The following is a 13,305-nucleotide window of genomic DNA, read 5'->3' as shown; positions in this document are numbered from 1 at the left end:
TTTTCTTCCCACTGAAGGACTCTGAGTGGTCAAGGTCCTGCTTCCTGGTGCTGGGTGATTGCTCTGTCTGTCTAGCTTGTGATGTGAGCTCAGATTCTGGGAGTTCTTCATAAAAGCTGTTGTGGCCTGTCTTTTTCTTCTTCTTCTTTTCTTTACCAAGGGTATATGGAACTTTTGCTCTTGGTTTACAGTCCTAGAGTGGGATATGGCCCTCACAGGAGAATTATCAGCAAAATAATTCCTATCATTTACACTTGAGCATCGAATCTCTGGTTTTTTGACTACCTCCTTCTTTCTTCTTTCTCTCTGGAAGCCCAAGGCCCAGGACTGCTTTCTGAGTCTTGGTGATCATTTCTGCAGGACAAACAACCCTACATTGAAAATTAGTTTTTAAAAAATAATTATTTATAATTTTAATAAATTGAATATTGAAAAAGATCTATTAATGACTCTTTTCCACTAAAAACCAATCTGGACTGGAAGAAGCAAATCTCTCTCTCTTTTGAGAATGGGTCTTGCTATGTAGCCAAGATTGACCTTAAATTTAACCTGATCTTCCTGCCTCAGACTCCCAAATGCTGGCATTACCGGCAAGCTCCACACCTAACTTAAAAACTCTTATTTAACAGAACCTGTTTTATTGTGTAGAAAAACCAAGTCTCGGTTATCAAAAACATAATGCCAGGGTATAGATTTGACAGTGGGTGTTTGCAGATACAGTGCCGAACCAGGATGGCCCTTGGGAGACAGGCAACTGACCTCTAGCATACTATGTTCTGACCGCATTATTAGCATTTTCTTTCATTTTTGAAATTTATACTTTTTAGTCATCTATAGAAATAAATTATTTCTTTAAAGAATCTAATATTTTAAATACAACATATTGATGCTAAAAATGCATTGAATGCTAATCATAGATTGCCAAGTATTCTCAAGCAAGTCAGCTGGTAATAATGAAGATAGGCTTGTAACTTTAATGATATATCTCTTGGAAGCCCTGAAACCTTCCTTTGAGTTTGTACTTCAGAAGAGCTTTTGCCCCTGGGCAAGGGCGTATGACATGCAAGAGCAGATCACTGGTGACCAATGGCAAGAAGGGCTGGGGGCCATGCAGGCCTTGCGTTGACTTCTAGGTCAGCCCTTTACTAGTTTTGATGACTCTGGCAAGATTCTTAACTAAAAAGTTGGATGATAACATTTTCATTATAGGGTTGGTATAAAGTTTAGAAATATTATCTGAAAAGACTTGTTTCTCAACTCATTCTCAATGAATAATACATGTGTTTCTTACTGATAGTGAGAAATTAATTTATGTTGTCAGATAAGAGTTAATCTCTTATAATGAGTTCATCCTCTCTTTCTCTCTCTGTCTCTCTGTCTCTGTGTGTGTGTGTGTGTGTGTGTGTGTGTAGGACCAGCTGCTTTGCCAACATGCTGCGGCAGTGACTTATGGCTGCCTGCTAACCAGAGGCCCCAAAGACTCTTTGGCCAAGCTAGGTGCATAGTGCAGAGGGTGCCCTGCTAGGACCCCAACTTCAGACTTCCTTGAGTGGAATCCTCCTGCAGTCAGAGATCACATGCCCTCCTACCCCATGCAGTGTGAGGGACCTTCCAGCCCACCAACGTCCATGCGAAGCTCAGGTTGCCTCCTGCAGTCCTCAAGCTTCTTTCACTCGCCAGCCATGAGGCAGGCATTAGTTCTGTTCATCTGACCAGTGACACCTCTCTCCTGAGCCTCCCTCATGATTACTAAGACAAAGACTCTGATTTTCAATCTTTTGTGTAGAAACTGTAAGAAGATTATCTATTATGTGTTGTGGTTGATGAAATTCTGAAAGTTGTATTTTATAGTAAGTCTCATCTCTAAACAACATTCAAAGAATCAAATAGGATGATCTGGAATGGAAAGGGCAGGAAGAGAATCAAAGATGCTGGCAAGATTTGAATACAAAAAGGGCAATATTTTTTTGAAAGCTGTATCAAAAGGCAAACGACAAATCCAGCATCAACAGACCCCAAAATTCACTATTTTTAAATAAAGTCTTTGTTTATCTGAAGAGACCTTTAGAATAAAATAACAACAATGGATTGTAATGAATATTAGGAGAACGTGACACCAGTCACACAAAGTACTGAAATCAAACTGGAATCAAACACTCGATTTTCTTCCCGAACACAGCTTGCTGAAATCTTTTGTTTGGTGGGCCAGAAGTCAGAATTTTTCAGTGGATAAAGTGCTTCAGTGAACTTTTTCCAGTCCGGCCTAGGGGGAGCTGAGTTTTTTAGGCACAATTACATTGTTTAACTAACTTTAAATTATCTTCAAGAATTAATTATACATGTTATCATGGTGTAGATTGTATTTGGGTGAAACTAATTTTTAAATTGTATTATTTTAGAGAAATTCATTTTTTAGTTTGAAAAGAGTATTTGCAGGTTGTTTATGAGACATTTCTACAAGCTAAGAAGACCAATACAGCTTTCTAAAGAGCTCTAGTGAGGAATTTAGATGGATAAGGGATCGCGTGGTCAGATTCCCCTGCTGAACACCTCTAACCTACAGTGATGGGGTTGACAGTGAGAGTACTTGCTAAGTCCAGGCAACTCAGCTGTAGGCCTACTGTGTGGAACGTGCCAGTCAGTTGTCAGAGGGAAGCTGAACTGATGTCGTAGCTCTAGAGTCAACAATATGTTAGGAGCTCTGGGGAATTCACAACTATGGAAAACTCAAATGCCTCTGAGAAGCGTTCGTCACTTAAATGGAAATGATTGCTAGTTCTTATCATTTATTTTTAAGAAGACATAAAAATGCAGTTAAGTATGAATACTGTAGAAGGTGGCTGTGGAATTACTAGAAATATTTAATGCTACATTTTAGCAGGAAAATCTCCTAGAAGACTAGTTTCTAATCTCAGTGGTATAAAGCCCTTTGACTAATTCATATTAAATAATCTATGAAATTAATACAAATGAAAGAAATTAATAAAATCATTAAGGTAATGGGAATTAGTCATAAATTGATCTGAAGAGGTCAATGTTTAATTTATGTTATTTATAAATGTTAGTTATATTTAATCTTATAAATTTTAATGATTTTCTGATCATGGTAGATACCTATTTTTAGTAACACAGTTGAGAAAACACAGATTACTATGCAAAATATAAAATTATTCATAATTTTACTTCTCTCCTGTTTAAGCTTCACAATATCCTCACATTTTGTATTTTCTACAATATGGTTATTCATATATATGAGTGTGTGTGTATGTGTGTGTGTGTACACATGCATGAATGTGTGTATGCGTTTATTTTCCTGTCTATTTTATTATGGAGATTATGAAAAGCAATCCTCTGTCCACTATTCCTTTGAATACTGGATAGTAGCATAGTAAGAAAATTGAAATTTATAGTATATCCAGATCCATTTTCTAGTTATATGAAATGGAGTAAATTTTTCAGCCTTTGAGTTAGCTTTGTCATTTAAAAACACATAACTTTAGGCAAATTTATCATCAGAAACTTCAGTTTCTTTATGTGTAAAATGGGGACAATAGGAATACACATAGTAGATGGGGGGATTATATGGGATAACATAAAAATAAGCAAAAATTGCTTACTAGGCAAAACTAAGTAAATGAGAGCTGAGACAATGGTTAGCAGAGGAGTTGATTGAGACAAACCTACTATAGGTAGAGGCTACAGATCTGATACTAAGGAAGCCTCAAAAACAGAAGGAGCTGGTGATGAGGAGGATGGAAGCTCCAGTATCCCAGGCAAACTGTATAGTGTGTGCAATAAAGAGTTGGACATGTTTGAGAAGCAAAAATGGACCAGTAAGTGATTGAGGGAAGAGATTTGGAGGTATGGGTAGGGACTAGTTCTTGTAAGCCCTAATAATCATGACCAGGAATTTGTAATGTTTTTTTCAGTACTAAGGATCAAACTTGGAACCTTAAGCTTGCCAGGCAGGCATTTATGCCACTGAGCTATATCTCTGGGCCTTGTACTTCATTCTAAATGTAATGGAAACGTATATTAGTGTTTAAGTATATGAATTGCCTGCTTTCTTTTTCTTTTTCTTTTTTTTTTTTTTTGTACCCAGAATTGAACCCAGGGCCTTGTACTTGCCATTGAAGTGCTTATGCTGTTGAGATATCTCCTCATCCCTGAATAGCCACATTTTATTTTAATTTTATGAATATCACTTTGGTTTTTATGGTGAATGGATTGAGAGACACACTTACAGGGGATAAAATAATCTGGGTTTTGCTGAAGAAATGACTAAATTCAAAAGGCCTGCAGAGTCGCCCATTATAAGATGACACTTTTCTTGACTAGGATGATAGCAACAGAGATACAATCTACGTTTCTGATTGAAATAATATTGGCTTAAACAAGTAGTGACACCATTCACTACCTACTGAGAAATGGTGCGATGGTCCTTCCTTGCCAGTTCTATTTTGTACCCATTAAGTTTCCAAAGTCCTGTAGCAGGTTAAGTGTTGGGGTATGGTATTCTGGGCTAGGGAACTACATGGGAAAGGCATGGGATATACAAGTAATTTCAGCTTCAGGAGAATAAATTGAGATGATATAGGGAAAGGGAGAGACTGAGTACAAAAAGAAAAGAAAGGAAAATCACTGGAAAGCACAGAAACGGATTCCAAAAAACAGCTGCTCCCCATTCCACCAGCTCCCAGTGCCCTGCAGGAAGAATGAGTTCTTGAAATTAATCCTGGGTTAATCTGGTGGACTAGGGAGGGGCAGCAGAGATGTACATGAAAGCCTTAAATAGAAGCAGCTGCTGATTCTTCTGGGCAGTAATTTGATGACTATTTATTTAGCTTCAGTGGAATAATTTTGCTGAGTAGATGAAACAGTTTAAAATGTTCTTATATTGAACTGTGTATACCTCTACCATTTACCATTTTTAACGGATTGGGTAGACTCACAGAAGGATATTCTCAAGTAGAATTGAAATATTTTTCAGAATTTAAAAAACTTGGCTATGCCATATATCTCAGTTTGAGCTAGCATAATGAGCTAATTCTATTATTAAAATTCTACAGTTCTATTATCTGTTAATGATGAATAATCATTTCTATTCATGCTTCGTACATTGCTATCAAAGAAAGTAACACTATACTGATAGCTTATACACTATGTCTCTGTCTAGTAAGTGATTTGTAGTTGATATTTACTGAATAGTAATAATTCAATATGCCAGTAATAGTTTTAAATGATCAATTTATGAACAAAGAGATTTTTTTCATTCTCCTTATGTAGCCTGTGAGCTTGGGGACTTTTGTGCTGTTTTGTTTTGTTTCTTTTCTCTAAGGAATGAAAGAGATGAAAATCTAAAGGATCCCTGTTATGATCTGCACTGAAGTTACTGAGTTCAAAAACAAGTTCAGCAAGTTTTAAAGAAAAGGCCTATTAGCTAAGCAGAAGGCAAATATTTTCTTTAGTGCAGAGTGGAAAAGGGAAAGTTTCATGTGACACATCAGTGTTCAAGCACTGCTTATCTGAGGCCCTTTTATCTCAGAGAAGAGAGAAGCCACAAAGTACTGAATTTTAAATACAGAGAATTAAATCAGAAAAGTATTTCTTTCTTGCAAAATGTACAAAGAATTGGTGATGTCATTGTGTTTGCTCTGTACTTCTTCGTGTGAAATATAAACTTATAATTATTTTGGGTATGTTCTTGACTAGGATTGAACAATTGAGGATAATGACTAAAATAAAAGTCCTAAATGTAGTAAAGAAGCAAGAAAGTCATTCCTTAGAGCCAGCCCCTTTTGGTGGAAGTAGTGGTTTTCATCTCTTGAATGTTATCTCATGCCCAGGTGGCACTTCTAATGGCTTTATTAACCTTCTAGAAGACTGATATTTGGACAACTTGGAGAGACACTTTTGGGGTGACCTTTAGAGCAAAGGATTTATCTCAACTGTTTTCTACTTCCAGAGGACTTAGTTTGAAAAGAGCAGAGTCAAAATGACCAGTTTCAAAACTATGAAAATAATGATTGATGAGAAGAGTTGATGCCTACCATTTTTTGTGCTTCACACACAGCTCCAAAGGAAGAGCACCTCACAGAACTAAGTGATGGAGTTTGTACAGAAAGTACTGGGATCCGAAGCCTCTCTGATTATGAATCTACCAAAAAAACACATGACTGGAGAGCACCACCTCGACCCTACATGTTATATACCCTCCTCCTCTTTGAGGGAAGAGTGGAAAGGACCATGGAAGGAATAGAAACAAGCTGACATAGCTTTCTTTCTTTCTTTCTTTCTTTTTTTTTTGAGAAAATGATTTTTAATATGAAAATTGTATTTGGGCACAAAAAATATAACACATAACTCATTACTATTATTCTGTTAATAAGGACATTATTATCCCAACTAAGAACACCGAGATTTCAATAAGGCATGCCAAGGAGACAGAAACTCTGCAAAGTGCTATTCAACTTATATTATTTGGAAAAACAATGTTTATTTGGCTCTGGTCATAGTTCCATCATGTCTACCTTCTTTGTAAGTTCTGCCTCAATGGTATCTAATTCTCTCTTTGCTTCTTCAATTTTCACTTCAGCAAGAGATGGATTTGGCACTAAGTCTAAGTAGGACTCCAGTTTTTTCTTCAAAGGTACAGTCTTTTGTTTCAGCTCTGCCAGTTTCTCTGATAATACTACTAGGGACTGCTGTGACAAAGAAGCATCCATGCCTCGGGCTGAAAGTTGCTCCTCGGTGGCTCAGATTCTAAATCTGAACTCTTCCGCCTTTGCTTTCAGGAAGCCCATGTTCTGAAGACGACTGTCAACCTTGGTTCTTTTGGCAGAAAGATGCAGCTCTGCCTTCTTGAGATCGTCTCACAGACATTTTTCTAACATTAAAGTTGCAGCTAGATTTCATTCAAGTTTTCCCAGTTGAAGTTGGAGTTCTTCATTTTTGGATTTGGTACGGAAAACATCAGAGGTCAGATCATTCACTGCAGGAAGAAAACTTGCTAGTGAAGCATCCTTCATTTCAAGGGCCACCGCACAGTCAACCAAAGCATTCAGACACCTGGAGCCAATGCTGAATGGATTGGCAAGGGAAACCCTTACACTCTCCATAAGGAGGTCTTGAAGATGCTTGGCTTCTGATTCATATGCACTTGCTTTCTGTTTTAAATCCTCTATGACCAGGCAGGCATCCCTGTCCTGGGCCCTGTTGTGTTCTCCAAGATGATATGAAATCTCTGTGGTCCATGGGTTCACCTCATACTGTGGAATCAGATGATCTCCAAATATTTTTTCAACCACTCAGAGGCCTGTACATCTTTCTCCTCCTGCGACTCCATCACCACTGCTCCCACCACTTCCGCAGGCTGACATAACTCTCTAGCACCACCAGAAAGAACAGGTAATGCAACCAGTGTCAAGAGTACCCATGGAAGTTGAATCTCTGTGTTGGCAGTGATTATTCATAGAGCAAAGTTTTAATAATGACTGGAGATTGGGCCAGATAAGCTGGACTTTACCAGAGGAAAGCTAAATAGAAAAAAAAGCAAACAAACACTTGAGACTATTTTATCACCCTTTCATCTCTGCAAACATATTCTTTCATGTTCGTGAATCAGGTAATATACATTTCCTTCGTGGCTTGTATCAAACATATTTTATACTTTTATGGCCCAGCCAGCAATGAAGTAGTATGGAAGTTCTTTACACAGATGCTAGAGGACATGTGATGGTCCAATATAAATGCTTGATATGTCTGGTAAGTGTGAAGATTTTGACAAAATGAACTAAAGAGTCATGGGTTCAGAGAAGCAAGTTTGCCCAAGCAGTTCAGAAGAACTAAATATCTTAAGGATAAGTATGACCATATCATATGAACTCTGAAATGCTTGCTGGAGAAATTAGCATTTTTCAAATGTTTAATCCTACTTGAGAACTCAAATCAATGGTGTGCAGCATCATTTTTATGCTTCAATTTTGTCAGTCACTCAATATGCATTCTTGATTGTTCACCATGAATTTATTTTACTAAATGTTCATTTTGATAGCAGAAAATATTGCAAAACTCCTTATTTTGAAACATTCTTTTTTTTTGTGGAACCAGGGATTGAACTCAGGCCCTTGCACTTACCAGGCAAGCACTTATTCCACTGAGCCATCTCCCCAGCCCGAAACATTCTTTATACCTTAGATTTAGAATCAAAATTGGATATATATATATTTATTACAGGGTCTACAGGGCCTCCCTACACAGATTGGACTCGCAGTGATTCTCCTGTTTCCAGCCTCCCAAGTGCTGGGATTACAGGTGCACGCCACCATGCCCAGTCTCATTCGCCATCTCAGCAGGCCCTGGGGTAGGGGCCGACACAGCACACTGGGGATTGAATCTCGGTCCCTGAGCCTGCTTTAGTCCCCTGAGATATCTGGCTGGCCCTGGAAACAAAATTGAAATATTATCAAATGGCTTTTCTTGGTCCCAATAAAGATTCCTTTTATATGCTAAAACAACATTTTAATGCACACATGCATTTTAAACATTTCAGGACCTTTGGACATAAATATTTAGGAGGATCTCAATTAGTGCAGCATTCCTAAGCATGGTTTCTAAAATTGCAATCATAATGGCAAATAAAATTTGCTCATAACAAAGTACAAAAATTATTAATGAGAGAAAAATTGGGTTTTTTTTTCTTCTTATTTCTGGCTGTTGATGCAGTAAGTTGGAAGAATTCTCCATGGCTGCACTGTCTCCTACACTGACCTCGTTTTGGTTCTGGCCAGCATGTCCAGATGGAGCACATGCCCTCACCAACGGAAGTGGAGCATGCTCGTCATTTGCTGGAGTGGGGTTTATCTCTACTCCACTATGATTCTTCATGATCAAATGCCACATTTTTCAGGGGCAGCAAGGATATGTGAGGTAGGTGAACAAGACTGTCTCAGTCCAGCACAATAGTTCAAGGCTTCCTTGGTTACAGAAAAAAAGGGCAGAGTTTAGTCCTCTCTTTGGTGCATTTTCTCAGATTTACAAGGACAATTCTTCAACAAAGCAAACAATAGTGACAACAAACTTTCAAAAAAATGAAACAAAGGCCAGCCATTTCCATGGCCATATTGCTAGGTAAGCAGGTGGCTAGACAGTTAGCTGTCCAGATCATTTTTAAAAATCAAACTTGGCTCACCAATGAGCGATGCGGATGCAAAGTAGCCTATGTTCCTTCTGCTCTCCTTTCCAAGCATCCCGCCGACTCTACTTCTTTCAGATTCCTTCTTTTTTATTTATTTCAGTGTCCTCTTTTCTTTCTTTTCTCACTATCTCTGCCCCCAACTATCCTCTCCCCTTCCCTCTTTTCTCTCTCCTCTCCTCCCTCAGCACATTTCTGCTAGGCCTCCACTCAGCCAGTGATTCCGTCATCCTTTCTTGCCTCTTGTAATGATTCAGTTCAGATCATCAAACACAATGTTGGGATTTAGGAGAGTTCTGTAGGGATAGGAATAAAGGTGCCTGATGTTAGTATTTTAAAAGATTTAATATGCTAAAATCCTCAGTTTTTGTATAATTAAGATCACAAGAAAACATATAAAAGAGTACAGATGAAAGTGTTGCTAATTAAACTAAGTGAATACTCATGATTTACTTTATCATTTTTACATTAAGAAAATTTCTCAGATGGATGATGATTATGGTGGAAGCTTAATTAGATGCTAATAGACCATACTCTTTCTGTTCTGATGCATTAATAATTTCTTTCGTGTTATAATTATCACATTCATCAGGGCATGCTAAGTGTTTCCTCTGCAATAATCACACGGAGAATGCATAGTACCAAGTGGGAGGCACAAGGAGGTAGATCCTTGAAGATACATTTGGTATTTCTGGTCAAACTCATTTTAATTTTATTATTTACATTACAAAAATTTCTGAAATATTTGGCACAACTGAATTTAGCAGAAAACCCATCTTTGGAAAAATCACATCTTTCTTTCAGTGTATTGAATTGAGAATCACAAGAAAACTTTTATCGAGTAATTATTGATTACTAACACACTAATTATTTTGGGATTTCTATCAAGTCATAAAAATCATAATATTGTCACCTTGCATGTAAATGAAAGAATGACAGGTTAAATGCCTCATGATCATAGACTTGACTCCAAATTTATAATGGAAATTAGTAGTTATCAATTAATGCAGATTTATAAAGTAAAATTTCACCTGCAATGAATGCTTAATGTATCCAATAGTTATAGAACTAAATACGAATGCAGATAGTTTATATAAGTGCATATTTTAACCACAGTCATTTTTAAACTTGAAAAACTAAAGGAAAAGAAAAGCAAAAGCAAATTTGACAGTTAAGCTATATCAAGAAGATATGTTAAGGAGACACAAGAAAATTTGGTACAACACATGGATCATTTTTGAAGCTCTCTTTAGAACAGAAAGTTGGTTTTATTTATTGTATCTAATTTCTCAAAATTGTAACTAGCCAGGCATGGTGGGGCACACCTATGATCCCAGGACTCAAGAGGGTGAGGCTGGAGGATCACTGTGAGTTCAAAGCCAGCCTGGACTACAAATTGAGATCCTATCTCAAATAACTAAAAAACAAAATACCGTAGCTATTATGTTAAAACTGAAGAAGTTACTAGAATGTTAGGCATGAGAGGCTCTTTCTATCACTGTGGATCGGAGGTTGTCTAAGAAAGTCTAGGTTTCCTGGCTCAGGGAAAAGGCTCATTCAAAACTTAGTTTTGTATGTTTGGTCCACTGCTTATTTCACATACTATATACCCTAGTAGTGTCTCAGATACAAAATTAGAGTTGGAAAAAAAAGATCTGCTTAAAGAATTCTCAAATATTTTCTCAGTCTTTCTTCCTAATGATTAGTTCAGTAATCCCTTCTTGAGCAGAGGCCATTTATCTTAGAACTATAACTAGACAGAACATAGATGGGTATATATGTGACATACAGACACAAACAACCAGAAACAATAGTACTGAGCGAACATCAGGACTCCCAGAGGGCTTTCATTGTACCACTGAAAGAGAAGAGACTGTTGGATGTGAAAGTAGGGGAGCTGCCTAACTGGATACTGATGTGGGATTTCTCCCCCACGGGCATTGCTGGACCATTTCAGAGAAGTTACAACCGGTATTACAAGTTCATCAATGTGAAGAAAGGGAGCATAGTGGGGCTGCAAATGGTGCTGGCAGCCTACGTGCTTTTCAGTTACTGCTTTTCTTACACGGAACTCAAACATGAGCAGCAGCATAAGTACCACTGAGAAGGAGCCAGTGTGGAGGGAGGGCACACTCCATAGTGTAGCTTGTGACTGCCCCGTCCGGCTCCTGTCTGTGAACAGCTTAATCACAGTTCAATTTGTTCATAGCCTAAGTGAGAATTAATGCTCAATAAAAGGTGACCACTAAAAAAAAGAAAAGAAACAATAATTTTACATTAAATTTTTATTCAAAATAGATATTACAAAATCCTCACAGGAAAGCATGTGGATTTGTATAGAATCATTAAAATGATTAAAATTCCTCTAACTTTGTGTTCTGTTCAATTATCTTGATTCTCAAGATTTTCTGCCCAAAGTAGGTATGAAGATTAGTTCCTTGCTTTTGATGAGATCAGGAGGTAGCAAAGGGGAGGGCTACATGCCTTGTAGCAAGCACATTATGACCAATAAAAGTAATAAAAGGCAGTGTAAGAGTGAGGAGACAAAAAGCTGTTACAAATGCATATACTGGAGATGCTAACAACCTCTTTACCTCCCTAAGCTGTGAGATCAGCACTGTAAAGAGACTTGATAGTCACTGTTAAACCCAAGCATGTCTAGGCAAAACAAAATCATAAAATCACACTGATGTACAGATGTATTTAAGCAAAGACTGAGAAAGAGCCTCTACTCTAGGTCTTAAAGTACATGTACGCAGCATCAAGGCAAACCCAGACTTGCTTCTTTTAGGAATTTATTTCTAAGGAGGTTTAACTATTTGTCTCTGTCTCTGTCTCTGTCTCTGTCTCTGTCTCTCTGTCTCTGTCTCTCTGTCTCTCTCTCTCTCTCTCTCTCTCTCTCTCTCTCTCTCTCTGTTGAGATATGTGTTTTAGAGTTTGTGTTGATGGGAGGTCATAACAGTGGAGACTGATTGTGCACCAAATCAAGAAAATTCAGAATTCATTTTAATTTAAGCTTATTAGGATGACTTAAAGAGTCTTTCTCAATAGGTTTCTGACAGCAACTAAAGTATAGGATGCAAGATCTAGCTATTGGAGGGAGATATTAGAAATAGTATTAAGGTTTAGCCAACCAGATAAAAATGAGGGAAGAAGCTCTGATTCTAAAAAAATTATAAATGGGAGCATTAGGTAAGGAAAGCAAAAGCAGGACCCACAAATACTGTGTTGTCAGTACCATAGGCCAGGAGGGACAGTCTACCCCTAGGAGACAGGAATGCCAGAAAGTACACAGGTGAGTCGACTTGTCTTCCTGTTAGACTCATGGTCTCAATGTTGTTTCATGCAGAAGGGACATCAGGAATTTAGCAAGTAACTGTCAAGGAAGATGAAGGCTAAGCTGGCATCATGAACTTTGGTGAGGTGGGTATAGACACTTTCTTGTCTTCTTCCTTGTTTTGTCCTTCCTTCCACTCTCTTTCTTCTAATTTCCTTTTTTTCTGTCTTCCTAAGAGTTTATTGCTTCTAGTCATATCCTTAGTTCATTGCAGCTTTGCTCCTTTTGCTCTATGTCTTTTTCAGAACACGGTACACAGATACTGTGTACCTGTAGGTGACTGGCCCAGCAACTCTATTTGCTCACCATTGGCCCATGTATGTTCAAGAGTTCTGTAGCTGCAGAGTCTACAAATAGCAGGTTAAAAATATTTTAAGAAATTTGCCTATATACTGAGCATGAGAAGATTTTGTAACTTTAAAATGTGATGTTCTTTATCTGATGTGGCCTTACCACCAACTTTTCTTTTACTTCAAACATACTTCTTATGACTCTGTGAACATATTTTAGTGGTAATCTTCAGCTCGTTTTCTTTGTTCAATCCAATATCAGGTCTTTGTCAAAGGCAATTTTTATTGTCTTCTCCCATCCTATATCTGAGTCATACTTTTTAATTTTTTAAATCAAATCAGGTCTTAATTTTTTATTGAAAATTGGACATTAGAGGTAATATATTGCAGCAACATGAGGTACTGGCCCCCTTTCCTCCTTTGACCTTTCTCTTGTTATCTGTTGTTTTGGAAGTGATGGCTAGTTCATTTGAGTGAGGCACGTT

At 37.7% G+C, this 13,305-nt stretch overlaps 2 pseudogenes; one reads left to right on the top strand and one right to left on the bottom strand.

The window, feature by feature from the left end:
• Window positions 1-6,509: 6,509 nt before the first annotated feature.
• LOC101567707 lies at window positions 6,510-7,394 on the bottom strand (annotated as a pseudogene).
• Window positions 7,395-10,961: 3,567 nt separating this feature from the next.
• Window positions 10,962-11,297, top strand: LOC101580434 (annotated as a pseudogene).
• The last annotated feature ends 2,008 nt before the right edge of the window (window positions 11,298-13,305 follow it).

The sequence above is a fragment of the Octodon degus genome, unplaced genomic scaffold, assembly GCF_000260255.1.
Source record: "Octodon degus isolate 3935 unplaced genomic scaffold, OctDeg1.0 scaffold00170, whole genome shotgun sequence".
NCBI classification, from domain to species: Eukaryota; Metazoa; Chordata; class Mammalia; order Rodentia; family Octodontidae; genus Octodon; species Octodon degus.
The sequence above is the reverse complement of the archived record's forward strand: the minus strand, read 5'-3'. Positions and strand labels throughout refer to the sequence as shown.